Consider the following 27,608-nt stretch of genomic DNA (forward strand, 5'->3'; position numbering starts at 1 on the left):
CAGTGTGTCTAAAGGGCACCTGTATTAGGCATGCTGTTTGTGTGCAGGTAGCAACAGTTGGAGCAATCACAAAGCTACTATCACAGCCAACAAAAAATGCCCTTCAGCACAGAGATCAAGGGCTGAATAGGCATGGAGACTGATTCAAGTGGCACTGTATTTACTTCACACAGGAGTAAATATGGTGACCAGATATTCAAAATATAAAACTGGGAGAGCTAACACCAGACATAGTGAGAATAGAGTACAGGAGATGTCTTTGGAAAAGGTCACGGAGGTGCACACAGGAACACATTGGCAGCTAAGAATTATGGAGAAACGAGCATTTGGCTTTCAGGTTTTTGGTTGGTTGATTGGTTTTCTCCAGAAGATCATATCATTTCAGGGTGACAAACTAATTTGATTGCGAAGTAGAAACATTATAAGTCTTGTCGATATCGGCTATGATACAGAACATTCATTCAGACACAAAATCCCTACATTCAAACTGCTTCTTGCATGAAGGCAATTAAATATTGCAAGTTTTATGTAATGGAAGTCTACAATATAATTTTATTTAAAGCTACAGGAGTGTAACATGGATATGGGCACTGTAGTTACTGACAGTAAATAAAACACAGTAACAATTACCCAAGACAGTGAACAAGAGCTAAATCACAAGCCGTTCAAAAACAGGGAAAATACGAGGAAAAGACATATGATACAAAATTAGGTTATTTGTGTAATTCTAATTATTCATCTCCTGCTCTAGTCAGTGTATTTTGTTCTTTACATGTTGTGACAGGGTCAGGCTAGATGGCTACAGGAGAGTGCTAGAAGGCAGATATATTAGTCCCAGATTAAGCAGGTCCATTTTCCCTGGGTAAGGTAACAGGGGCAGTTCCAGAACAAGAAGGAACTTGCTGGAACAAATTCAGACAGGCAAGCTAATTAGGATACCTGGAGCTAATTAAGAAGCTGCTAGAATCAATTAGGGCAGGCTGGCTAATCAGGGCACCTGGGTTTAAAAACTTCAGTTTGTGGTGTATGTGCGAGGAGCTGGGAGCAAGAGGCACTAGGAGCTGAGAGTGAGAAGGTGTACTGCTGGAGGACTGAGGAGTACAAGCATTATCAGACACCAGGAGGATAAAGAAGGTGTTGGGAGGAGGCCATGGGGAAGTAGCCCAGGGAGTTGTAGCTGTCACGCAGCTGTTCCAGGAGGCGCTATAGACAGCTGCATACCACAGTGCCCTGGGCTGAAACCCGGAGTAGAGGGCGGGCCCGGGTTCCCCCCAAACCTCCCAACTCCTTATCAGACACAGGAGGAGTTGGCCAGAGGGGAAGGTCTCTGGGCTGTTCCCCAACCCACATGGTGGATCAGCAGAGGCTGCGGGGATTGTTCTCCTTCCTTTTTCCCATGCTGGCCAGCGTTAAGGTTAGCTGAGTGAACGGCAGGTTTGAGCCACTAGCAAAAGTGGCCAAACTGAGGGCTGCCGTGAATCTCTGAGGCAAGCAAATCTGCCAATGTGCACAGGACCCACCAAGGCAGAGGAGGAACTTTGTCACAATGTAAAATATTCTGTCTTGATTAATTTTATCTGGTTCAGCAGAGGCACAAATAAGACCATTTTCTTTTGCTAAGAATTTGTGAATTTTAGGGGATGGATCACTCAAAATTGCTCTGTTCTGTTAATTTTCTCTGAAGAATCTGGCACTGGCTACTGTCAGAAACAAGATACTAGGGTTGATGGAACATTGGTCTGACCCATTATGGCCATTCTTCTGTTCTTAAGATCTCAGCTTAATCAATAGATAAATGCAGATTTTTGCAGATAAATATCTATTCTACAACACTGGAGAAAATATTAATAAAAAGGAATATAATTCCATTTCCTTCCTAATATATGGTTTCTGTCCAGTACATTGTAGAGGACAGGCATAATTTGTGAAGATTTTCTCTTTGGTGAACCCTTGTTTTACAATGAGATTATCCATACTTCACAGGGATATTGACACAGCAGTGTGAGAAAGCAATCAGTGTGAAAAAGGCATTTGGAAAGGAAGACAAGCTGTGGTTTGTAGGTGTGCAATCTTAGAAACAATATGGATGGAGTTTTCAGTAAAAGCACATGAAGCAGGGGGTCTGTTTAATAATCAATAGATATGAACAGGAATACACAGAAAGGAGAGGGCACCATATATTGCACAGTTATTAAAACACTTGCAGAATTATGTCTCTGGTGTGGGGCACTGCAGAAAGTCACTTCCTGGCTCTGCTCAGCTGTGTGAGAAACTCCTCTTAAGGTCCCTAAATCCAGAATTTACAGAAATCCAAAACAGTCCTTGCTTTCCAATATTTAAGAATAGGTTCCAACTGAATCTCAACTGACCTTTTCAAAAACAATAATGGGCACAAGTCAGTGGGAGTTTTGCCTAATGAGGGAGTGCAGGATTTGACCCAATTAGAACAGATTTTTTTTTCAGACATTGCATCCAGAATTCTCTCCCTATTCTGGCAAATCTCCCATTGACTAAAAAGAAAAGGAGTACTTGTGGCACCTTAGAGACTAACCAATTTATTTGAGCATGAGCTTTCGTGAGCTGCTGTAGCTCACGAAAGCTCATGCTCAAATAAATTGGTTAGTCTCTAAGGTGCCACAAGTACTCCTTTTCTTTTTGCGAATACAGACTAACACGGCTGTTACTCTGAAACCTTCCCATTGACTGTGTACTAAAACCAGGATTTTTCTATGTGCTGGACCCATTGAAGGAACAAGGGGCTAAATTTTGCCGATGGATTGTATGTGTAAGCAAGGATAAAATTTCACCCCTCACTTCTGCACTGGGTCCAGCACATAATAGGATCTTGGTTTCAGCACTGTACCTTCTCTGACATCATGATGCATTTCAGACATTACTTAGCACTAGTTTAATGGCTAAGGCTCCAAACTGTAAACACCCACATTCTTAGCCTTAGATTGTGTTTGCAGGCTAAAGGGCCTAATGTGGTTATTTATCAGGCTTCCCAAATCTTCACTTGGGAGAACACATTTTCTGACACTCCTTTGGCAGAAGGATACATACAAATAAAATTGTATTGCTGATTAGTCATTTTCCTGAATTAGAGAGCACGTAAGAACAAATGGATATAAACTGGGCATCAAGAACTTTAGGCTTGAAATTAGACAAACGTTTCTAATCACCAGAGGAGTGAAGTTCTGGAACACCTTCCAAGGAGAACAGTGGGGGCAAAAATCCCAACTGGCTTTAAGACTGAGCTTGATATGTTTATGGAGGGGATGGTAAGATGAGGCTGTCTACAATGGCATGTAGCTGATCTGTGACTGCTAGCAGCAAATATCTCCAGTGGCTGGTGATGGGACACTAGATGGGGAGGGCTCTGAGTTACTACAGAGAATTCTTTCTTAAGTGTCTGACCGGTGGGTCTTGCCCATGTACTCAGGGTCCAACTGATCGCCATATTTGGGACCAGGAAGGAATTTCCCCCTGGGTCAAATTGGCAGAAATCCTGGGAGGGGGGGTGGAGGGGGTTGCCTTCCTCTGCTGAATGGGGCCCAGGTCACTTGCAGATTTAAACTAGTGTAAACAGTGGATTCACTGTAATTCAAAGTGTAAATCATGATTTGAGATTCAGGGCTATTACAGGACTGGGTGGGTGAGGTTCTTTGGCCTGCGTTGTGCAGGAGATCAGACTAAATGATCGTGATGGTCCCTTCTGACCTTAAAATCTATGAAAGAAGCTGAATGGTTTATTTTCCTCACTCGTGTCCCATTTGCCTAGAATCTTAAAGCCATCTCATAAAACCATCCTCAATGCACGTTACTGCACATCAAAGCTTTCATTGTTTTTATGCTTGAATCTTAAAATGCAACTTTCAAGCTTGTTTATTTCAATGAGCATATTATTCAGTACTAAGGGATAGAGAGAGCTTTACTTAAGTGCACCCCAGAGGTGGGTTTTTCCCCCACGTTTCCTGGGTAATATGTCACCATCGGTTGCGCAATCATATCATGTTCCATTATTTGGAGTGATGCACGGTAACTATGACAGTCAGTTGTAACATGTCCCTAAAGGAGACACAACCTGGGAAAATGGAAACAGAAGTCATTATTCTGAAACCCATGACATTCTTCAGAAATAAAATTAAAAAAAAAAGTTTTTTTAAAAATAACTCCTCCTCCTGGTGGAAAGATTTGAGCTGATTTTCCCAGCAAAGATTGTAATGAAAGCAGATGCTAACACGCAATTAATCCATTAATCTAATCAAGTTTTAATGAAAACAGAAAATGGCTCAGAATTCCATTCTTCTGATAAAAACTGTAATGAGAATAAAAGAACAAAATCAAGTGTTAAGATTACCATGTGAACAAAAATTATACAAACTATCCATTTGATCAAAATTATGAGAATTTTGGGACAAGTGAATGGTATACATTTAATCAGTTCTCTGGGCAGTATGAACATGGCATTTTCATTGTTCTCTGTAGATGTTTTGCCACACTTGAGAGAGGTATAATATACTCAGAGCTAGGCTGAAAAAAAAAAACAGCCTAGTAAGAAAGATACAGACAACAAAGGAATGATAAAAACCTACACATGTAACAGCTGATGAGAGGAAAGCAGAACACAAACAGGTACTTAAGAGGGTAAGAAAGTAGCCAGTAAGATTAAGGGAGAGAGAAAAATATTCTTCACTGTGGGCTACTACCAAAAGATTTTTATGATTTATTGAAGGGAGCTGTCAAGGGAAAACTTACAGCTTGTTCACATTACTGTACCTGGTAAGCAAACAAATGGAAAAAGAGAGAGTTCCATAAATAGGTAATGGTGGAACACAAGGAACACCAACTGTTGTTCCTTGATAGGGTGAAGTATTTCTATTTCAGCTGTGCTAACCTAATGGAAAAACAGATCTAAATTATTTGTTGATGTATTTGAAAGTAACATCCCAAGATTTGATCTGGAACAAAGCAGAGGGCTGATCCTGCACTTAAATTAGGGGCCCTAATTATATCTAGAACAGAAGAAAGGACGCATTGCCTCCCTGGACTGCTCTTTTTATTTAAAGACACAGCATTTGGATACCACAGTGAAAATCTGTTTATTGACGACAATAAGGTAGATCAAATTTAATGTAATAATGAGTTCCTGGAAGTACCCACTGTAACTAAACAGACATTATCAGCTAGTTATCTAATAATTTTCAAACTTGATTCAGAAATAATTTAAGGTACCTCTACCCATTGCCAATTTTTGTAGTTATTCAAGCACATTTCACACTATCTTAATAAATTTTTTCGCTCCTCTGCTGGTATATGAAAAGTCCACATAAATAGGAGAAACTAAGTCGTCCCCCCTTGAATCCTACAAACATTTATGCATGCTCATTCATAGCTTTATATAATATTAATCCCATTGTTGATGGACTTGAGCTAATAGCTGAATCTGCCCATCCTCCCCCAAACTATTTCCTGCAAGCCTAAATGCATCTTACTTACCAAAGGACTATACAAGGCTAGGCAAGCTGAGGGATACCCCTGATCACTAAGTGAGCATAAGTGTCTCAATTTAATTTTTGTAGCACCTATCCCTGCTTTCTTGCAGTTTAAGAAAGATTCATCACTAGATAGATGGCTTTGCTCTTTCTATTATCCATGATATTTGTTTACCATCTTGGTTCTTTTGGCTTTTTCTATATCACCTTCTGGTAATGCTGAGCAAAATATGTATCTTTCATTTTTTTGAGGATCACAGGTCTTTGCTAATAAATTTGAAATCTGTAGTTCTTAAGTTTTCATCCACGCACATAATTCTTCTTATTGTATTTATAGTCTCTAGAGTCTAAGCATAAAGTTCTACTTTAATTGTGCTGCAGGTTCAAGAAAAAATACCCATCAACTTATATTAAACAGGTTTATTTTCATTTAGGAAGCAAAAGGCAGCCATTTTTTTTGTTCTGAAATTATATCTGAACCCATCCTACCCTGCCAAAAAGAACAGTAGTTTAAAACCTCCAACATTTAGAATACAAAAAAACCACCATAAACAAGGAAAAGTTTTTGTCTCCACAGTGTGGCTGTTTAATTCTTCTCTTGCCTATGATCACTAAAGAATTCTCTGGTTATATTTTTATAGAATATGAACTATGCGTGTTAATCTACCACTCATACGCATGTTGAGTAGTCCTTACTTTCCTATTGTCCAATTTATATCAGTGGAACCACTTGAGAAGTAAAGTGCCACTCGAACTGATTAAGGGGCTAGAGACAGCAAATCGGAGCATTTAAAGTGTGAAGAGTAAATAGGTTCAGATAAGCTACAGATTTCTGGGGAATTCACTTTATTGTTCAAATAGTTATTTTGGTTTTTCTCATATCATGCAGATAAGTCAGTAAAATAGAATAAAGGACTATTTTCTTTGGCATGGCTTCAGTTGAGGCAAATCTCAAAGTCCTCATCAGATAAAGATCCCATTGTTTCCAAAGGGAGTTTTGATTGTGTAAGAATTGAATAAGGACTGTAGGACATGGCCCTTCATTTTTAAAGGAAAAATAAAAAATAGTAATTGTTCTTACAAGAATAAAAAGAACAAAAGCCTGATTGTGCTTTTCTTTGGAGTCAATGGGTTTTTGCTTGATTGTCAATTAGAGCAGGATCAAGGCCTCTGTAGACTACACTGAACATATACTTTTGCTAAACTCAACAGACCTGGGCCTGCAACTCTTACTCATGCAAGCAGATCCATCGAAGCTCAAGGTTTACTCATTTGAGTATGGTTGCAGACCCTACTGATAGGAGTATATTTGCTCATATGAAGAAATATATTTCTAATATTTGACCAAATATAATTTGCATGTTACACAACTACAAAACAGACTGAGTTCAAATAATTAAAAATAAAGAATGTGAAGTAAATCTGTAAAATTTCTAAACACGAACTTCAAAACAGCAGCGATTATTTAATAATTTCAAATACATCAAATTTCAGCAGTTTTGCATGTAGGGTCAACACTTCTCAGTCATGACATCTATGATATATGTCATGTCATGATATATAGTTAACATATCTACAGCATCGACAAGTTAACTGCATTGTTTTACTACAAAATGCGGTAATGTAATGCTAATACAGCTGTGTATGAAATAAGTATGCTGCAAACCACCATGTCCTATACTGCAGGTACATACAACCTAACCTTAGATGTGAGGAATAGCTCATGATCTTGCTAGGGACATATTTAACATGGATTTAATTTATGATTCAATTATTTTCCATATATGTGTCCAACTGACTAGGAAATTTGTTGGTTTTGCTACATTTGTTTACAGCACCAGTCCTGCAGTGGATTCCACAGAGGCCCAGAGCTCTGTGCACACATAATCCATTACAAGATCGGGGACTAAAATGATAGCCTGTTTTGAAGATATTGTAAAGATCTGTGAAATAGCATTAGTCGTTTGGGTTTATGAGACATAAATGGGACAAATTTGACAAGATATTAGATCAACAGTTTGGTTCTGAAATGTGGTTCCTGGAACTGGCAAAAAAAAAAAAAAACGGGGGTGGGGGAAGAATGGGAAAGAAGAAAAGAAACAGTAAATTGAAATTAGTTAGAGAATATCAAACAGTGTTATTAATGGGGTATATTCAAGCTGGTAGACAATCATTAGCGAGGGACCCATAGGGAGCAGTTTTAAGGCTATTAGAGTGCCTTATCTATCATAAATGACAGAAATAAGGGAATGAAGAATAAGATATCTAAATGTGCTGATGACAATAACAGAATGGAAGATCAAATATTAGTGACAATCTCCGGATTCAGCAAAATTTTTGTCCATTAACAAAATGGGCTGTTAAGAAACTAACATCATTCATCAAATTATGTGAACAGGAAATAGACTGAATGAGTTCCCCTAAAATGATTTTTTTTCTTTGTTGATTGTATACTGAGCAGTGGCATCAACTGAGAGATTTCTTGTCGGGCGGGACAAATCTGGTCCCCACACCCTGCTGAAGGGACCCCGTTCCTATCCCCATTTGTCTCTCTTCCTTTTCTTGTAGGGACCCTGGGTCTCCCTCAGCTGGGGAATCTCCCCTCTCTCTTACCCACACAGTGCATGAGTCAGTGCCACCCTGAGTCAAGTTCTTGGTGGCCTTTGCTGTGCTCCACCATACAGAAACGGACTCCCCATGCCCCAGGTCAAAACACCATTGGGCCAGCCATCGCGCCATCTGGCCAGAGCAGTGGCTGGGCGAAATTTGAGTGGCACTGTGACCCAGTGTGCCAGATCACAGTGCCTTTGTATGGAGGGGTGGACAAATTTTCTCCAGACCGCTCTGGCAGCAGCCATACTGATTTACAGAGGACATTGTGTAAAAGCGGTCGAGCAATGCCCCCTTCCCATCCCTGCTCAGTAGCCTGTAGAGCTTTGAGCAAGTGCAAAAACCTTGGAGAGTGGGGAAGCATTCCCCCGCCAGCTGTTAAGCAAACTGGAGTGAATTAGATCAGCAAGGTATAGCAGAGACTGAAATGTTAGGAATTATTAGTTTTATAATAAACACTACTTTTAAAGAATAGGCAGATATTTTTGATCACTGTGGTAGGGCATGCATCTGTGCAGTGGGAGAGAAACAATAGGAACCCTCCTTGGAGTTTCTGGTTTATTTTTGCAAGAGCATTGTGCACCTAAAAACACATACACAAATCAGAGCCAGGGACCACATTCCCTTCATGCAGCTTAAATCCTTGAAAACAAAAAACCCAAACCCAGAACCATCTATCAGCACAAAACAACACACAGAAGACCGTCTTGTTGCTAAAGCTCCCTGTCCTGACTAACAGCAACTCCTTTCTCTCACCTGAATGCCCAGCCATGGTTTTAAGGTTCTGATACTCGGGTAACAAGGCTCAGCTGAGCCCAATTACTTCCCAGCTGGGAATATCTTCCTGAGCTGACTCTGAAACCCGGTGCTGAGATTTAACTCAAAGACATGTTCCTCTGTTGGCTTGTTTCATACTGTTTGTGTTTATAGAAGTTCTGGTTTTTTTAGTGGTTTAGAATTTAAACTGCACATAGGGATTCCACTGGGATAGGGAAGGCTAAGATTTTGTCATGGTTATTTTTAGTAAAAGTCACAGACAGGTCACGGGCAATAAGCAAAAATTCATGGAAGCCATGACCTGTCTGTGACTTTTGCTAGTGCGGCTCCATGATTTCCCCGGCCACCATGGTGGCTGGGAGCTGTGGGGTACCCCCTCTGTCAGCGGCAGCTGAAAGCTGCAGTGCCTACCCCCCCCCCCATCCACCCACAGCAACTGGGAGCTGCAGGGTGATCATATTTCCCAAAGAGAAAACGGGACACCCCCAGACGCTCACCCAAGGTGCCCCCCTTCCCGAGGCTGTCGCCCGCTGCTGGACCCCTGAGGACGCCCCCTCAGGAGGCTGTCGCCTGTTGCTGGAACCCTCCTGGGGCCCTGCTGGCTGCTAGCTCCAGTCCCTTGTCCCCTGGGGCTGAAGCAGAAAATGTCACACAGGTCTCTGGAGGTCAAACATTACATGACTTGCATGACATGGCCTTAATTATGGGTGGGGAAAATCCCCTCTAGAGGGTGCCAAAAGGTTTGTCAAATCTATCACAGTCATCTTGCTCATCAAAGTCTTTTGAGGGCTTGGAGAGAATCAGGAAGAGGGCATTTAGTTAAGAATGAACTGTTTCTATTTGCTCAATTAAAGCAGAACCAGGTTAGATCTACAGAAGCATATTCCAGGATACAGAAAAACCTCACTAATCAAACACACACAAACCACTGGCCTCTCCCCACTTCTTAGTGAGGGGTAATAGCAGATGCTGTAATGAGGCCTTACATTACCAATATTTCATTACTTTTACAAGTCATATATAGACCATTTTTTATTAGTGCACTGTAAAATATCAACAATAAAACAAAACACTGGTCAAGTAAGGGTCATAGTCTTATTCCCTTATGCATATTGAATAAAAAATATCTTGCTTCAATGGGACTACACATGGCATGAGGTGCTACTCATTGTGAGTAAGCGTGTCAGAATCTGATCCTATATAAGCAAAGCACATTTTATGATGCAATATCATTGCTTTATACAATGGCTTGTTTGCTTATTCCCTCACGGCTCAACCATGCAGACTCCCTGCACCATCTTCATCATGATGAATGGGACACAAAGAGGCAAAATTCTAGTGCTGAGTACTCAGATTTCACTCAGCCTCTGTTTAAAGAAGCTTCTGCACTGAGCCAAGAAACGTGTGCAGTGCTCAGCAAATTGAGCAAGGCTTTAAATCGATTCTCCACTGCATTACTCTGGTTCTATACCTGTGTAATTACCCAGATTTCAATAGTTACATGACCTTTAAATCTGTCGTTTCACAGTGTGGCAGGTCTACGCTACAAAATTAAGTTGAGCTAAGTTATGTTGACTTACAGCCACCGTAGTAATTAAATTGCTTTTGCATGTCTGCACTATGCTTTGTGTCCTTACCAGGAGCGCTTGCACTGATTTAACTGTCAGTATGAGACATTGTGGGACAGCTTCTGAAAGGCAGCAACAGTAGATGTAAGCAATGCAGTGTCAACCTAACTACTTTGACCTAAGTGCTACGCCTTTTGTGGAGGTGGAGTTAAGTCAGTGTAGTTAAGTCAGTGTAGTTACATTGGGTGAGTTACATTTTAGTGTAGACACTTACTGAGTTAGATGTGTCAACCTAACTCTGGGAAGCAGAGAAAAGGTGGGTTAGCACACAGTGCTTTCTGCATGTCAGTCCTGTGCATGCAAGTGATGTGGGTGGTCATTGTTTATACTTCTCCTGCCACCCTGCAATACTGCTTTGCCTGTGTAGTCATTCGAGTTAACTATGGTGTATTAAAATCTGTGTTAAAATTACAAGCTATCACTTTAAATTCTGAGGGATTTCTTGGTCCCGCTTGGGGGCTTTGAAGGAAGTATGCAATTTGGGGAGGGTTGCCAACTCTGACTGAAGCTATTCCAGGAGATTTTTTTCCCTCAACATGACATGTCATTTTCTTAAAATAGCCTATTAACATCTCCTGGATTTCTTTCAGTAGTCACTGGGACATTGATGCTGATTCTGGGGGATTCCAGGCCAGTCCTGGAGGGATGGCAACCCTAAATTTGGGGCTTCAGCAGTCAGTCTGCTAATCTGGAGCAAGGTGCGCTGAGCTGTTCCTCCTCTGCCTTAGGGAGCAGCCTGCTATGTGTCTCAAAACCTGGTGGATGTGTATTAGAGTTCTGAATTCTCACGAATAAAGTAGTGTTGCATTGTTGTCTTATGTTTTTGTTTTTAACTTTGTGTATATATAGGGCCCTACCAAACTCACCGTCCATTTTGATCAATTTCATGGTCATAGGATTTTCAAAATAGTAAATTTCATGATTTCAGCTATTTAAATCTGAAATGTCATGGTGTTGTAATTGTTGGGGTCCTGACCCGAAAAGGAGTTGTGAGGAGGGTTGCAGTACTGTTACCCTTACTTCTGCACTGCTGCAAGCAGCAGCTGCCTTCAGAGCTGGGCAGCTGGAGAGTGGCGGCTGCTGGCTGGGAGCCAAGCTCTGAAGGCAGAGCCACCGCTAGCAGCAGCAGCGCAGAAGTAAGGATGGCATGGTATGCTATTGCTAACCTTACCTCTGTGTTACTGCTGGCGGGGCGCTGCCTTTGGAGCTGGGCGCCTGCCAATAGCTGCCACTCTCTGGCCACCCAGCTCTGTAGGCAGTACAGAAATAAGGGTGGCAATATCACGATCCCTCCTAAAATAACCTTGTGACCCCCCCCCCTGCAACTCCCGTTGGGTCAGGAGAAATTCTGGTCTCTCCTGTGAAATCTGTATAGTACAGGGTAAAAATATAAAAGACAAGATTTCATGTGGGGGCAGACCAGATTTCAGAGTGCATGATGCATTTTTCATGTCTGTGAATTTGGTAGATATGGTGGATGTACCATGAACATAACGTTAACCTCAGGAGAGGGTGAAAGCTGCTGAAGTTTCCAGGGAGCATTGTTTCTTCCTGTCTGTTGCTCAGTGTATGTTGGACCTAGGGTTCTGGCAGCTCAAGCTCCTATCAATTCATTGTTGAGAGGAAGAATGGTCCAGCGATTAGGGCACTAGCCTTGCACTTCAGAGACTTCCTGTGTATGACCTTAGAAAAGTCCCATAGTTTTTCTCGGTCTCCATTTCCTGTCTGTGAAATAGGGCTAAGAGCATTTGCTGATCTCACAAGGGTGTTGTGGGCAGAAACAACTTAAAGCTTGCAGATTGTGAGGCGCTCAGATACTAATAAGGACAGATAAATACCTTAGAAAGATACATCAGGGTATTGCATTGTGCGTAGTACTGCATCATGCTCAGCAGCCATGCTGGGGGCTCAGCACTGTTCTCTCTCATATCTTGTCTCCCTCCCCCACAGGAGCCTTAATCCCTAACATTCAGTAATTCTCAGTGGGTGATGGATCAAGCAGCTAAAGGATGGGCCAATAGTGGAAAGCACAGTTGTCAAACATAGTGTTGTATACTTACCCTAACACTGTTTTTCATGTATTAAGACTTTTTTTTTACTAACCAAAAACAGTCAGGGATATATAAATAATTACTCTACGAAGACATAGCCAGTCATGGAACAGGATTAATTATGCTGCTTAGCTCTGCATAATTGGGCCTAAATCTCAAGAGTAACATGCACCAAGCAATCCACAGCATTTGAAATGGCTAATACGTCTGAGTTGCCTTGCACCAAAGAAACGTTCTTCAATAATTATGACACTGAGTCTTTTGTACCACAAAGCTCTACAGCATTGCATTATCCAGACCATTAGTAACAAGAGAGCCCAGTAGTGAAAGGGCTGCTGTAGTGTAGAGTTCATCTAGCTATAGTTAATATAGATTTAAAAAACAAATAAATACTTCTCTTGGTGAGCGGAGTGTTGACATAGGTGACTGTGCTGCAACCAGTGAAAATATAAACTATTTTCATTGAACACCTAACTTTCTATTGAGTCTCCAGTATGCTCAGGCTTCATGATGGGCTGGAGCCCCATCTCCACCTCCCAGAGGCAGAGACAGAAACTCAACAGCCAGGAGGGGTTGCTACTGGAGGTTGAGACTAAGGGCCAGCTAGTATTTTCTCCACCCCTAATACAAGAGAGCACAAATGGGCCTCCAGAAGCTCCATTTGAAGACATGACATAAGGTTGAGCCTCAGATTGTCCACCTGGGGGCAGAGCCAGACCCCTGAAAGGCAAAGACTTCTCAATCAGGAGAAGGAGCGGAGAACTAGGCAGATCTCCATCTTTACTCCTCTCCAGACGTTGGACACAACAGGGACTGACTAAGGACACCAAGAATCCAGTGGCTCTCCTCCAAAGATACCACATGGGGCTCCGTACCAGTACCACCTCACAGAAGGAGAGCCAGACCCTCAGAGGCAGTGACTCCCCAGACAGGAAAAAGTTACTAAAAGGGCTCACCACAACTACTTTTGAAGCCCTTATGATGGTATCAACATCAGGTGTCTATGTAGGAGAAGGATTGTCTGCCGAGAGAGAGGTAGGGGGGGATGAGGCTGAGAGAGGATCCGAGGTCATAGTGTGAAAGGACAGGGCAAGAGGAAAGGAGCGTTTAACTGGTGGAAAACAACAGCCTGTTTAATGGGGAAGAGAGGCTTAGGGGCTGAGTGTGAGTGAGAAATATGGGTAGAAATTATATTGACAAAGCTGGGGAAAACATGAAATGAATAAGGAAAGGTTGATTTAAGTGATAAAATAGGAAAATCAGAGTGAAAATAAATGCAAATTCTACACCAAATAAATATTTTGTTTTCATTCTGTTCCCTACTTCTTTCTCTGTGTGTTACCTACTCAGGTCCTGATCCAGCAATGATCTCTGTGCAGACGGAACCCTGCACCTGCACAGAGCCCATTTGAGGGTACAGAGTTCTGTCCTCCTGGAGCTCATGCCAGGATTGGGGCCATAGAGTGTAAGCTTTTTGAAGCAAGGCCGTATCTTTCTGGGTCTGAAGTAGCAAGCACATTTGGGATGCTATACATAAATATATTAATAATCTGGCTGAATAGTGTTAAATTCAAAATGGACATGATGAAAGGAGGGGTGTGATTGGCCTCTGGGGGTTCTGACTGTGGAAGTATCCAATATAACTACAGAGTTCAGGAGTTGTTACCTACCTTACTCTCGTGAATCACAATGTCAAAAATATAGCCGAGAATGCCCTTAAAGATGTTTTCCTTCCAATTTCTTTTTCCTGGAACCCAATATTTGCACATGCCATTGTGAAAATGACACCTGCAGCTCTAAGCCTACAGCCTCTGAATTTAACAAAGTTCTAATGACACTGCTCCTGGAAGCCAGCTGATGCTCCCTCCTTTGACAGAAAAAGAATGTGATACGAATGATTTTAAAACAAAAAAACCCACTATATTTCAATGAACCAGTGTCCAAGGTGACTCAAAATAATCACTGTTGTTCCTCCCCTTTTTGGCAAATCATCATCTGTTTCCATGTTTGGGGGGGAAATGCTACCGTTAGGAGAAAAATTGTTAGAATTGTGTAGGTTTCAGTAGCTGTCAATGACAGATGCAAGTCTTAATGGATATAAATCCTATGGGTTTCAGTATTTAACAGGCTGTTAAGAGTCTGCAATGTGCTATCACTGGGGAAGAGTGGCATGAAATAAAAATCTTTAAAACCCAGTAACTTTGATTTCCAAAGCCTATTTAACTAATACTCCCAATTCTCTGGAAACCACATAAGTCCCTCAAGGTTTTCTGCCAGTGCAACCAGCTGAAAGAGTTTGAGGGAGAGGAGGAGGAGTGGAGTTTCCTTAGCTTTGTTAGCCAGCTTCCTTAAATTTAGCTACATGGAGAGGAAGCTGGAGACAAAGAGGTTTTATGCACGTATGGCTGTGTAGCTAAAATCCTCTGCACAGTCGCCAGCTGAAGTAGTTGGTCTGGGATCCGGACAGATATTCAGTTGGGAAGAAATCATTTCCCCATCAGGTAGAGTACATGACGATCTGTGTAGTGGAGGAATCTCTGGCTGTGGCCCCATCTGTCCTGACACTGGCACACATTGTGTAAGAAGGCCCTTGCAGAGACGAGCTCCATGCCCCACAGTGCATGTCCTCAGTCCTCAGCCCCCAGTGCATCAGGCTTACCACTTGTGCACTAAAACTGCACAGGTTCTGCTTCTCGGATAGTCACTGAGCGGTGGAGACAGGGCTGAATTTTAGCCTACAGCTATGATTGTAATGGCTTCAGTGCATAAAACCAGCTCTACCTAATTAACCCTAATTATTCAAAGGTTTCAGTTGTCCCATGAGACTTCTAGGTAATTGAGGTTCTACTGTCATTAGTTGTAAAGGAGGAACTTTCAACTGTCATAAAAAAACACTCTCAGATGAATAGCTCTTGATTTTAATGGGATTTGTATTGGAACTGACTTTGGAAAGAGGGTGAACTACTCAACCTGTCAGTAGTAAGTATGTGATGCATTGACAGATAAGCAAATAACTGGCTTACTCAGAGGAGTGCATCCAGCCTCAGAAAGACTTGAAGTACATCTAATGGTTTCAACTCATCTATAAAAGCAACTGAGTAGTTCAAGCCAGCTTCCAAAGCTTTCCAGTACAAATTCTATTAAAATAAATGAGTGAGGGGGATCAAATGGCTTGTTTTATCACTTCACAGCCCCAAGTTATAGACTGTGCCTAAAGGAACAAAAAGCAAAAATGACTGAAGAAAACCCTTCAGCAGCAGCAAGTCACAATTAAAATGTTTATGCTGTGCACTAATATTACAGACTAACTTTGGGTGAGCCTACCAAAGATGCAGAAATGTAAATTTAAGGGCCATTGGACTTTTTACATTTTCCTAATGTATCACAGCTCCCGCAAACATCTGTGTTGATTTGAATAATGTTGTGCCGATGTGCTCTGAGAACTGGGTGTTAAATAGCCCTCTGTACTTTTGAGTGGTTGCACATTGGATTATAGCATTTAGCAGGAAGGGTCACTTAAATGCCATTGGGCCTGATTTTGGAAGTTTTACCCATGTGAATAGTCCCATTGACTTCAGTAGGACTAGTTGTAACAGAAGTGGAGCTGCTCAGGTTGTTTGAGACATTTACTGTATGACTATATTGGTTTAGTAAGAGGGACTGTATTAGCAGTGAATCTGCAATGTAATAATTTAGGAATACTGATATGTAATAAATGCCATGAACACTGTATGTGACCTGGTCAGTGAGATAAAGTTAGAATATAGCAATGGTGTGTTATTAGAATTTCCTGAATTAATAAATTGATCTAGCTTAATGGAGGGATGTTGGAAGGACAAGCTGGAAAGCAATGCAATGGCTCCCTGGGTAAGCATCCTCTGGCACATGCCTGAAAGACAATGTGGGGGGGGGGGAATATCAGCTTCGAGGAGTTTACAACTCGTTTCCAACAAGTTGCAAGCTTTGTTTTGCCAATGCAATGACCACTAGCAGATCAAAGGGCTTTAAACATTTAAAAAGTGACTTGTCTAAGGGAAAGGAAAGGTGAACAAAAGGACAAAGAAGCACCCTCCCTGAAGTTGGAGAGAGAACTGGTTTGTGAGTTAAAGGAAGAGACTGTCACCCTTAGCCATCTTGAAGGGCCTATGAGAAGCTTTCATAGAATATAGAATCATAGAATATCAGGGTTGGAAGGGACCCCAGAAGGTCATCTAGTCCAACCCCCTGCTCAAAGCAGGACCAATTCCCAGTTAAATCATCCCAGCCAGGGCTTTGACCTACCAGGATTCCTATATGGAAGATGATGGGGCACGTGGTAAGCTAGCCATGTGTATAGCTTGCTTTATTGTTTTAAGATCTGCTTTCTCAAACTTTTTTGTTCTAAATAATACTTTGGTTACTAGATACCACTGTCATTGCTCCCCAGAGTGAGCAGAACCACAGCCACTGAAGACAAGTCAAGCCTGCTGAGAATATCATGCTCAGTACCAGGGGACTGCAGCCTAAAGTCTGGTGTGAGATGGGAGAATCATGTGATTCCACCCTGGTACCTGAGTGGGTGTGCTTGAAGGGACCAGGAGATATCAGAAGGGCAGTTACATTATAAGGCCTGAAGGGAGCACTGTGATCACCTAGCCTGACCTTTTGCATAACACAGGCTGTAGAACTTCTGCAAATTAATCCGTTTGAACAGTTAGAAAAACCACTCAATCAGGATTTTAAAATTTCCAGTGATTGAGAATCCATCATGACCTTAGATAAGTTGTAATGGTTCATTACCCTCACTGTTTAACCAAAAGCCTTATTTCTTTATTTAACTTCCACTTTGAGCCAGGGGATCATGTTCTACTCGTCTGATAGGAAAAACTTTATAATAGTTCTTCAGTCTATGGTGTAACTCTTAACATTCTTTGTTAAGCTAAATAGATGAGCTCGAGTCTGTCACTATAAGGCATGCTTTCCAGGCCTTTAATCATTCTTGTGGCTCTTCTCTGCAGCAGAACTGGAAACAATATTCCAGTAGCAATCACACCAGTGCCAAATAAAGACATAAAATAACCTCTCTGCTCCTACTTGAGATTCCTCTGTTTATGCATACAAGGATCGCATTAGCCCTTTTAGCCACAGCATTGCACTGGGAGCTCAGCTGATTATCCACCATGACCCCTAAGTCTTTTTCAATGTTACCGATTCCCAGGCTAGAGTCCCCCAGCCTGTAAGTATGGCCTACATTCTTTGTTCCTAGATGTAGGACTTTTCATTGGCTATATTAAAACACATATCGTAGTTAGCCTTGTACCTGTGACAGGGACTGTAAGGAAAATAAGAGGGAAGGGACATGATGGCTCAAGATAAGTCACCCCTCAGTAAACACTTAAGGGCTGTAAAGAGACAATTCCTGAATTATTAGTTTTGGTTGCAGTAATGCACAGAACTGGTTTTGATGAGCAGGCCCAACGCCTGGGAACCAGAAAATCAAACGGACCGAAGCTATTTAATAAGGATGCTCTCTCAAGACAAGTTGTGGCAGTGGGTGTTAGTAGTTTGGGGAGTTATTCAGGAAGCCAGATGATATGCAGACATATCCACTGGGAATGTCTGAAGTTAAGTCTATGTTGTCAACCATCAGGAGATAAGATTTTGTGAATAGAGCAGGGACCGGCAACCATGCGGTCCACCAGGGTAAGCCCCCTGGTGGGCCGGGCCGGTTTGTTTACCTGTTGCATCCGCAGGTTCAGCCGATTGCAGCTCCACTGGCTGTGGTTCACTGCTCCAGGCCAATGGGGCTGCAGGAAGTGGTGCGGGCTGAGGGATGTGCTGGCCGCCGCTTCCCTCTGGCAGCCCCCATTGGCCTGGAGTGGTGAACCGGCCAGTGGGAGCTGTGACCAGCCAAACCTGAGGACACAGCAGGTAAACAAACCGGCCCGGCCCACCAAGGGCCTTAACCTGGCGGACTGCATACCAAAAGTTTCCAATCTCTGGAATAGGTTGTTTTCAAATCCTTTTCCCCCCCCCAAAAAATGCTTTGTTCCTATTGTTAAAACAAAGAATACTTTGATTTGTTTTAAACGAAAAAAAAACAAACAACGCTTTGATACACAACTGGCCACAGAATCCCAAAAGGAAGAACCACAAGTGCAAACCCAGTCAAACCTGCCAGGTATGCACAAAGGACACAGAATACACAAAGGGCAGTAGGGTCCACATGGTCAGTCAGTGCACGGCATGCTAGCATGCTGTAGATTTATGCCCCAACTTGCCATGCACTAACTCTCCATCTACACGAGCCCTTTGTTACTCTGAGTTCTGTCTCCTTACCCACCAATGAATGGTTCTTGCCTACATGCACAGAGTTTGAGTTTCACAATACCTATTTAGCACTCTGTCATAATTTTTAGTTGTAATGTGAGCAATATCCACAACATATTACACTGGATTTGTAACACTTTCCTTGACAAAGCATTGTTTCATGGACCTCAATATATGCAATGGAGGAGTGAACACACAATCCATTTTAAAACCTAAACGATTTCCTATCCCTAGATCCTGTTGAAAAACTATGCCGGATCCTATCCTCATTGCCTCTGCAGTTTTGTATTATGTTGCTCAAGTAAAGGCTTCTTTCACCCTCCTCTCCTCCCATTCCAGGAGAGGGGAACTATTCTAGGATATGCTTAGTTGCTCTAGTGACAGGTTTGTGTAACTGGATGGTGCATCGCCTGACTGACTGCTCTTCTCAGAGCAATTCAGCCACATAAGTAGGATAGTGAATGCAGCCAAATGGAGATGGAGATAAGACTGGAAGGTGAAGTGGACATAGGGAAAAAAGTGAAGCATGGAGTCATAGAATGGAAAAGAGAAATGTACAACCAGAACAACAAAAGGAAAAAATGGCTTTTATAAGGCTGCAAATGTAGTAGTGGTAGAGATGGCTGTGCATAAAAGTCTATCTATAAGAGGAGTGCAGTAGGCACTAGGAGTGAAGTAGGCAGTAGAGTGTGTGTGAGGCACAAGGACAAGTCTCCAAAGCAGCAATATGTTAAAAAAAAAAAAAAGAATTTACTTGCCCTTTCCCAGGGAAAAGAAAACCCTGGAGAAAAAAATGTTACTATCACACTGGCCTCACCTCCCTTTTGTACGGTTTATTATCATAGAATCAGAGAAATGCAGCACTGGAAGGGACCTCGAGAAATCTTGTTCAGTCTCCTACACTCAAGGCAGGATTAAGTATTATGTAGACCATCCCTGTAGACAGGTGTTTGTCTAACCTGCTCTTAAAAATCTCCAATGATTGAGATTCCACAGCCTCCCTAGGTAATTTATTCTAGTGCTTTACCCTGACAGGAGGTTTTTCCTAATGTCCAACCTAAACTGCCCTTGCTGCAATTTAAGCCCATTGCTTCTTGTCCTATCTTCAGAGGTTAAAGAGAAGAATTTTTCTCCCTCCTTTTAACCACCTTTTATGTACTTGAAAACTTATGTCCTCACTCAGTCTGCACTTCTCTAGACTAAACAAACCCATTTTTTCCCCCAATCTCTTATAGGTCATATTTTCTAGACCTTTAATCATTTGTCACTCGGGACTTTCTCCAGTTTGTCCACATCTTTCCTGAAATGTGGCACCCAGAACTGGATACAGTACTTCAGTTGAGGCCTAATCAGTGCTGAGTAGAATGGAAGAATTACTTCTTGTGTCTTGCTAACACTCCTGCTAATACATTCCAGAATGTTGTTTGCTTTTTTTGCAACAGCATTACACTGTTGACTCATTTTTAGTTTATGATCCACTATGACCCCCAGATCCCTTCCCGCAGTACTCCTTCGTAGGCAGTCATTTCTCATTTTGTATGTGTGCAACTGATTGTTCCTGCCCAAGTGGAATACTTTGCATTTGTCCTTATTGAATTTCATCCTGTTTACTTCAGACTATTTCTTCAGTTTGTCCAGATCATTTTGAATTTTAATCCTATCCTCCAAAGCACTTGCAATCACTCTCACCTTGGTATCATCCACAAACTTTATAAGTGTACTCTGTATGCCATTATCTAAATCATTAATGAAGATATTGAACAGAATTGGACCAAGATCTGATCCCTTAGGGACCCCAGTTGATATGCCCTGCCAGCTTGACTGTGCACCACTGAACTACTCTCTGGGAATGGTTTTCCAACCATTTATGCACCCACCTTATAGTAGCTCTATCTAGATTGAATTTCCCTAGTTTATGAGAAGGTCATGCAACAGTATCAAAAGCCTTACTAAAGTCAAGATATACCACATCTACTGCTTCCCCCCCCCCCCATCCACAAGGCTTGTCAAAGAAAGCTGTTAGGTTGGTTTGACATGATTTGTTCTTTACAAATCCATGCCGACTGTTACTTGTCACATTATCTTCTAGCTGTTCACAAATTGATTGGTTAATTATTTGCTCCATTACGTTTCTGGGTACTGAAGTTAAGCTGACTGGTCTGTAATTCCCTGGGTTGTCTATTTCTCTTTTTATAGATGAGCAAATATAGTGCCATTTTCCAGTCCTCTGGATTCTTTCCCCATCTTCCATTACTTTTGAAAGCTAATCACTAATGACTCAGATATCACCTCTGTCATCTCCTTGAGTATTCTAAGATGTATATCATCAGGCCCTGGTGATTTGAAGACATCTAACTTGTCTAAATAATTTTTAACTTGTTCTTTCCCTATTTTAATCTCTGATCCTACCTCATTTTCACTGGCATTTGTTAAGTTAGATGTTCAATCGCTACTAACCTTTTTGGTGAAAACTGAAACACACATTTAGCACTTCTGCCATTTCCACATTTTCTGTTATTATTCCCTCCACCCTTATTGGGTAATGGGCCTACCCTGTCCTTGGTCTTCCTCTTGCTTCTAATATATTTGTAGAATATTTTCTTGTTACCCTTTGTCTCTAGCTAGTTTAATCTCATTTTGTCCTTACATACTTGTGTTATATTCATCCTTTGTAATTTGACCTAGTTTCCACTTTTTTGTAGGATTCTTTTTTGAGTTTCAGATCATTGAAGATCTCTTTGTTAAACCAGGATGGTCTCTTGCCATGCTTCCTGTCTTTCCTATGCAATGGGATAGTTTGCTCTTGTGCCCTTAATGTCTCCTGGAAAAATTGCCGACTTCCTTGAACTGTTTTCCCCCTTAGACTTTCTTCATAGGGGATCTTGCCTAGTTTGCTGAAGTCTGCTGTCTTGAAATCATCATCATCTTTATTGTGCTGTTTTCCCTCCTACCATTCCTTAGGATCATGAACTCTGTCATTTCATGATCACTTTCACCCAAGCTGCCTGCCACTTTCAAATTCTCAACCAGCTCCTCCCTATTTGTCAAAATCAAATCTAGAACAGCCTCCCCCAGTAGCTTTCGCCACCTTCTGAAATAAAAAATTGTCTCCAATACATTCCAAGAACTTCTTGGATAATCTGTGCCCTGCTGTGTTATTTTCCCATCAGATGTCTGGGTAGTTGAAGTCCCCCATCACCACCAAATCCTGTGCTTTGGATGATTTTGTTAGTTGTTTATAAAAAGCCTCATTCACCTCTTCTTCCCGATTAGGTGGTCTGTAGTAGACCCCTACCATGACATCACCTTGTTTTGTTATGTTTTTTTAAACACTCCTTTTATCCTTACCCAGAGCTTTCAACAAGTCTATCTCCTATTTCCATCTCAACCTCAGTCCAAGTGTATATATTTGATATACAAGACAATACCTCCTCCCTTCCCCCCCCATCTGTCCTTCCTGAGCAAGCTGTAACCTTCTATACTGTTACGAATTATACCTGATAGGACACGCACACAAATGCTGCCAATTATACCTGGTAGGTCACGCACAGTTCGAATCTAGGCTGAGGCACATGAACAAAGTCTACAACTGCAGAGTTCCCAAAAAACACCAAGTTTATTACGCTCGAGCGTGGTGCCCCCATGCTAGCCAGGAGGGGACCCCGAATACAGATTATACAAAGGTTATACACCTCTTAGCAAAGCATGTTGCCCCTCGTGCATCGGAAATCTTAGCCAATAAACAAACCCTTTTCTTATCTACCACCTATCCCTGCTTGGTGCATTCCTCATGCTAAACTAGTATGTTAATTACACAGCATGGTCCTAAAGCAATGCATCAGTAACTTTTATTATCAGGATGGGAAGCCTCACATCAAAGGCCAGGAGATAGGGAGTTAGGGACAGACAAAGAACAGATACCGGGAGTCAAGGCAGGCTGGAGACAAGGAGGAGGATTTTCACAGGAATGCAATATCTAAGGAACACTCCTCCTGGTGCACGATGTGCTTGCTTTTAGACAATGGTGGGCCCCAAACCAAAATGGAGTCACATGTGCTAACTTTTCCTTAACAATACCAATATTCCAGTCATGTGTATTATCCCCACCCATGATGCCTACTATGTCATAGTTGTGTTTATTAACTAGCATTTCTAGTTCTTCCTGCTTATTCCCCATACTTCTCACATTAATATACAGACATCTAAGACACTGCTTTGTTCCCCCACCCTGCATGTACTCTCATCTCTCCTTTATCCCTCTTATAATGACCCATACTCTCCCCCAGATTCTGATCCTTCTCTCAGGTCCCCATGTTTTTTTTACTTACCTATAGGCTTTTGTCTCCTGCCCCCATCGAACCTAGTTTAAAGCCCTCCTCACTAGGTTAGCCAGTCTGTATCCAAATATGCTCTTCCCCTTCTTTGATAGGTGGACCGCATCTCTGCTTAGCATCCTTCTTCCTGGAACAATATCCCGTGGTCAAGGAAGCTGAAGCCCTCCTGGTGACACCATCCTCGCAGCCAGGCATTCACCTCCAGGATGTATCTGTCTCTGCCTGGGCCTCTACCCGGGCCTCTACCCTTGATTATGAAGTATGGATTCATTATATATACTTTTCCCATATCTGAGCACCAGATGGGACAAGTGGAAAAAAGGAGATATTGTTTTTGCCCCAAAATGTCTCTCTGCCTCTATCTTACTGATCAGTATTTGTTTCAGTTGAAATTTCTGAGCAGCAGAAGCAATGAGATAGCATGTCACACAAGTGCTCTTTAGGGGCGACAAGCATGCCTTTATTTTAATGTCTCAGGTCAGAAAATATTGCGAGCCATGCTTACATTTCAGATAAACATTCTAGGAATGTAGGAACATAGGAATTGCCAGGCTGATTCAGACCATGGTCTATCTCATCCAGTATCCTGTCTCCAGCAGGAGCCAGGAGCAGTTGCTTATGTGAATGGATATGATGCAGTTTTGTTTATTTATGAGGAATGTACTAAGTCCTGCTTCTCTGCACACAGAAGCAGTGGTGTTGGAACAGTTCTTATAGTGGGGTGCTGAAAGCTATTGAACAAACTGTAAACCCTGTATATGATGGAAAATACTTCAATCCAGGGGGTGCTGCTGCAACATGAGGTGTTCCAACACCCCTTCACAGAAGGAACCAAAAACAGGGGGAGCAGTTTCTTAGCTTACAGCCCTAGGTCTCTTCATCCAACAGTCCCAAAAGCTCTTGCAAGCTTTCCCTAGGCTCTCACGGTCTCGCAGGCTACTGCTTGGCTTGCTTGCTTTTTCGCCTCTGCCTCTCTGTTCTCAGTTTGTGTTCTGCCTGTCCCTCTTCCTCCCCAAATGTGGAGGGCTTCTGATTAACTCATTCTGACAGTTACGTTAACTGAAGGGTTAACCTCAAAGAGCAGGGTTGGAAAATTTTCACTAGTATAAATCGTTGTTTAAAAAGGTTCAGTGGAAGACACTGTCAGGACAGCAAGTCTTTGATTTAATAAAGCATTGAACTAAAAATGCCCTTGTTTTTCTAAAAACCTTGCTTTCCAAGAATTGCTCCATCCCAATGTAGATTTCACATACAATACTGTTTGACATGTTGGAGAATCCCCACTGACATGTTTCAGCTTCCCCAGTTCTCCATATGACTACAGTCCTGTCCCTTACTGCTGAAGGCAGCTCCTCATGAAGAGCCCCTTGGGTATGTCTGCATAGGAAAGAAAAACCCACAGCTGGCCTGTAGGACTTGGGCTGTAGGGTCATTTCATTGCTGTGTAGACTTCCAGGCTCGGGTTGGAGCCTGGGTTCTAGGACCCTGCAAGGTGGGAGGGTCCCAGAGCTTAGGCTCCAGCCTGAGCCCAGAAGTCTACACAGCGATGAAATAACCCAGCAGTCCAATCCCCGTGAGCCTAAATCAGCTGTTATGGGCCAAACACTGATTTCTTTGCTGTGTAGACATATCACACTGAAGTCCATGGGGCTCCAGAGGTGCAGGATTTGCATGCTTGCGACAAACTTCAGGATCAGGCCTTAAGCTGCTCATTTAAGATCTACTTCCCCAATCTGATGACTGAATTTGTCCTTTAATGTGTTTGTGATAATGTTTTTAATTACAAGTGTCACATTATTTACTTCTGGTACAGTCCTTTGTGTGCAACAAGGAAAGAGCAATAAGCTTAGTATTCACAATCTCTCCCCAGGGTACTTAAGGTTAAATATTCTAAGATGTCTAAGCTTCAGTTGTTAAATCAAGAGATTGGGATTCAAGCATTTAAAATTTATTGGAAATGAAGTCAGAGATTACTATTTACTTTATCCCATATAGTGCAGTGCATCCCAATCTTGTGAAGTGAATCATAAAAGCAACTTTGATTATATTACACACCCCCATGCTCTGAGTGATTTGAAGATAGTGTAGTTGTTGCAATGCTTCCAATCCCGGCACTTCTATTTTTATTCTGAGAATTCACTGCCCTCTCTTTCATTGCTGCCTGTATCAGAAGGCCTAAAGCCAACTATTACCAGTTGATGTACCTTAACAGGAAAACTGTCACAAATTAAATTCATGAGAACTGCAGGCTGCAACTTGTCTTGTCACTATTACATGGGGAAGGACTAATGCAGTTGTCTTTGTTAGATTTATAGATTTTGTTGATCCACCTCAGTAATGTTTCAAGTTTTCTTAGAGTACAATACTTTCCTGATAATCATAGAAAGGTTATTACTGTCATAGTTTTTGCTTTAAAGTCTTCTCGAATTTTGCAGGTCGTTGTTTGGGCTTCAGATACATTCATTTAAAACTACAACACAATTGAATTATAATGCAAATAGATCCTCAGTCCAACTCCTGAGGTAATGAAAGATAGTGGTGTTTCTGTAGTGTTATGATTAAGACTGAATGTTTGTTACAGCCATGACTTCTATGACCAAAAAAAGTGACTTAAATTGTTGCCTACTCTCTTAGCCAGCTTGCAACTGAGCAACCCTTTTCCACAAATGTTTACAAATCCGATTCTAGATATCTTCAGTGGAGTGGAATAGGGGGGTTAAAAGCTTTTAAATATGATTAAATGCTTTTAACCATTTTTACTGAAAAGTTAAATGTATTGAATGAATTATTCTTATAATCTCTATTTCAAACAACTTAATAGTAAAGTATGTTTTGTCCTGACTTGTTTTTTAACTAAAGTTATTGGTTTTGCACTTATGCAGCCAGCCTTTGTTATGAAACACCATCAGCATATAAATAATTCATTAGCTAATGCAATTATACCACTTCATTTTCAAAGCACTGTGCAGACTTTACAGGGATAGAAGCAGCAACTGGTTTTGGTTGCAATTCAGCAGTCTATCCCTAATCCACAAAACAGTTAAGTCCATCCTTATTTAGCAAAGCACTTAAGCATGTGCTTTGCATAGGGATGGACTTAAGCACATGTTTAAATGCTTTGCTGAACTGGATGCAGAGTGAAAAAACTGCATAACAATTTAGATTCTAAATCCCTGGTTTTTAGATGCTCAGCTTTCTGAAAATTGTATCTAGTGGCAGGGCCATCCTTAAGATTTATGGGGCCTATGCAGTATTATTAAACTGGTGCCCCTATGCCTGACTTGCTCTTAGCAACACAAACATAAGCTTACATGATTTTAATAAAGTGCACGTGGCAAGTTTTCCAAACAGTTTAATTGGGCCACCTTCACCCCTAACCCCTGCACTTCCCTCCCACCTGCACCCCCAAACCCAGCCCTGCACTGCCAGCGTGCCCCACCACCCTACTGCCCAGTATCCCCCACCCCCTTATGCTCAGCAATCCCCATGCCCACTGGCCCCTCACCCAGAGATCTCCACCACAGATTCCTATACTCAGCGATATCCCACCCACAGACCCCCCTCCGCTGCCCAGCGCCCATATCACACACCCCCCAACAGCCCAGCACCCCATATTCCTGAGGGAATTCAGCACCAAAAAATTAAATTCTGTGCACAATATTTTAAAATTCTGCAAATTTTGTCAATAAATAAATGAGGTTCTAGCATGGCAGTGGCAAGCATAGGCCACTGGCTGCATGGAGGTGGGAAATCACCCTGCAGCCTCCCCCCTCCCTTTCCCTGGGTCGGGATTTGGCAGCGAGATATCTCTGTGTGCATGTCGAAAGGCCACAGGGAAGTGTTTTACATGATGGCTGGGATGTGAGCCATGACAAAAAAAGAAATAGCTGATACCAGTGGCTGAGTCCAGCCCTCATCCAGGGCCTTGCTTGCCACCGCTCTGGGCCATCAACTCCCAAATGGCCTTTCATTCTCCCTAAAGTAAAGCATTTCCCTCTAATCCTGAAAAGGGAAGAGGTGCTTGGAATGTGCAGTTTAATAAGAAAAGGAATTATATTCAGGTACCAGTCTTTTTTTCTGCCCTGATTTATACATCTGGTTGCCACACATGGCTCAGTGGGATTGTACTGGTATAAATGAACACGCAGTTTCAGCAATGCTTCAACAGTGGGGCTGGAGCTATAACCAGCCAAGTGTCATTTGAACAGTGGCTCTTGTTTTTGATTATTTAAGGCCGTTTTCAAAGGTCTTTCCCACAGGTGAGGAAGAAGGTGCTGCATTCTTGAAGAAACCTTTAAAATCCCACCAACTCTGCACTGTTTAGAACTCTCCCTCCTTCAAAATGCTACCAGCTTGAGAGACAGCCCTGGAGAGACTTAGATCCACAAGAAAAAAAAAATCATG

The sequence above is a fragment of the Lepidochelys olivacea genome (genome assembly GCF_965140295.1).
Source record: "Lepidochelys olivacea isolate rLepOli2 genome assembly, chromosome: 1".
NCBI lineage: Eukaryota > Metazoa > Chordata > Testudines > Cheloniidae > Lepidochelys > Lepidochelys olivacea.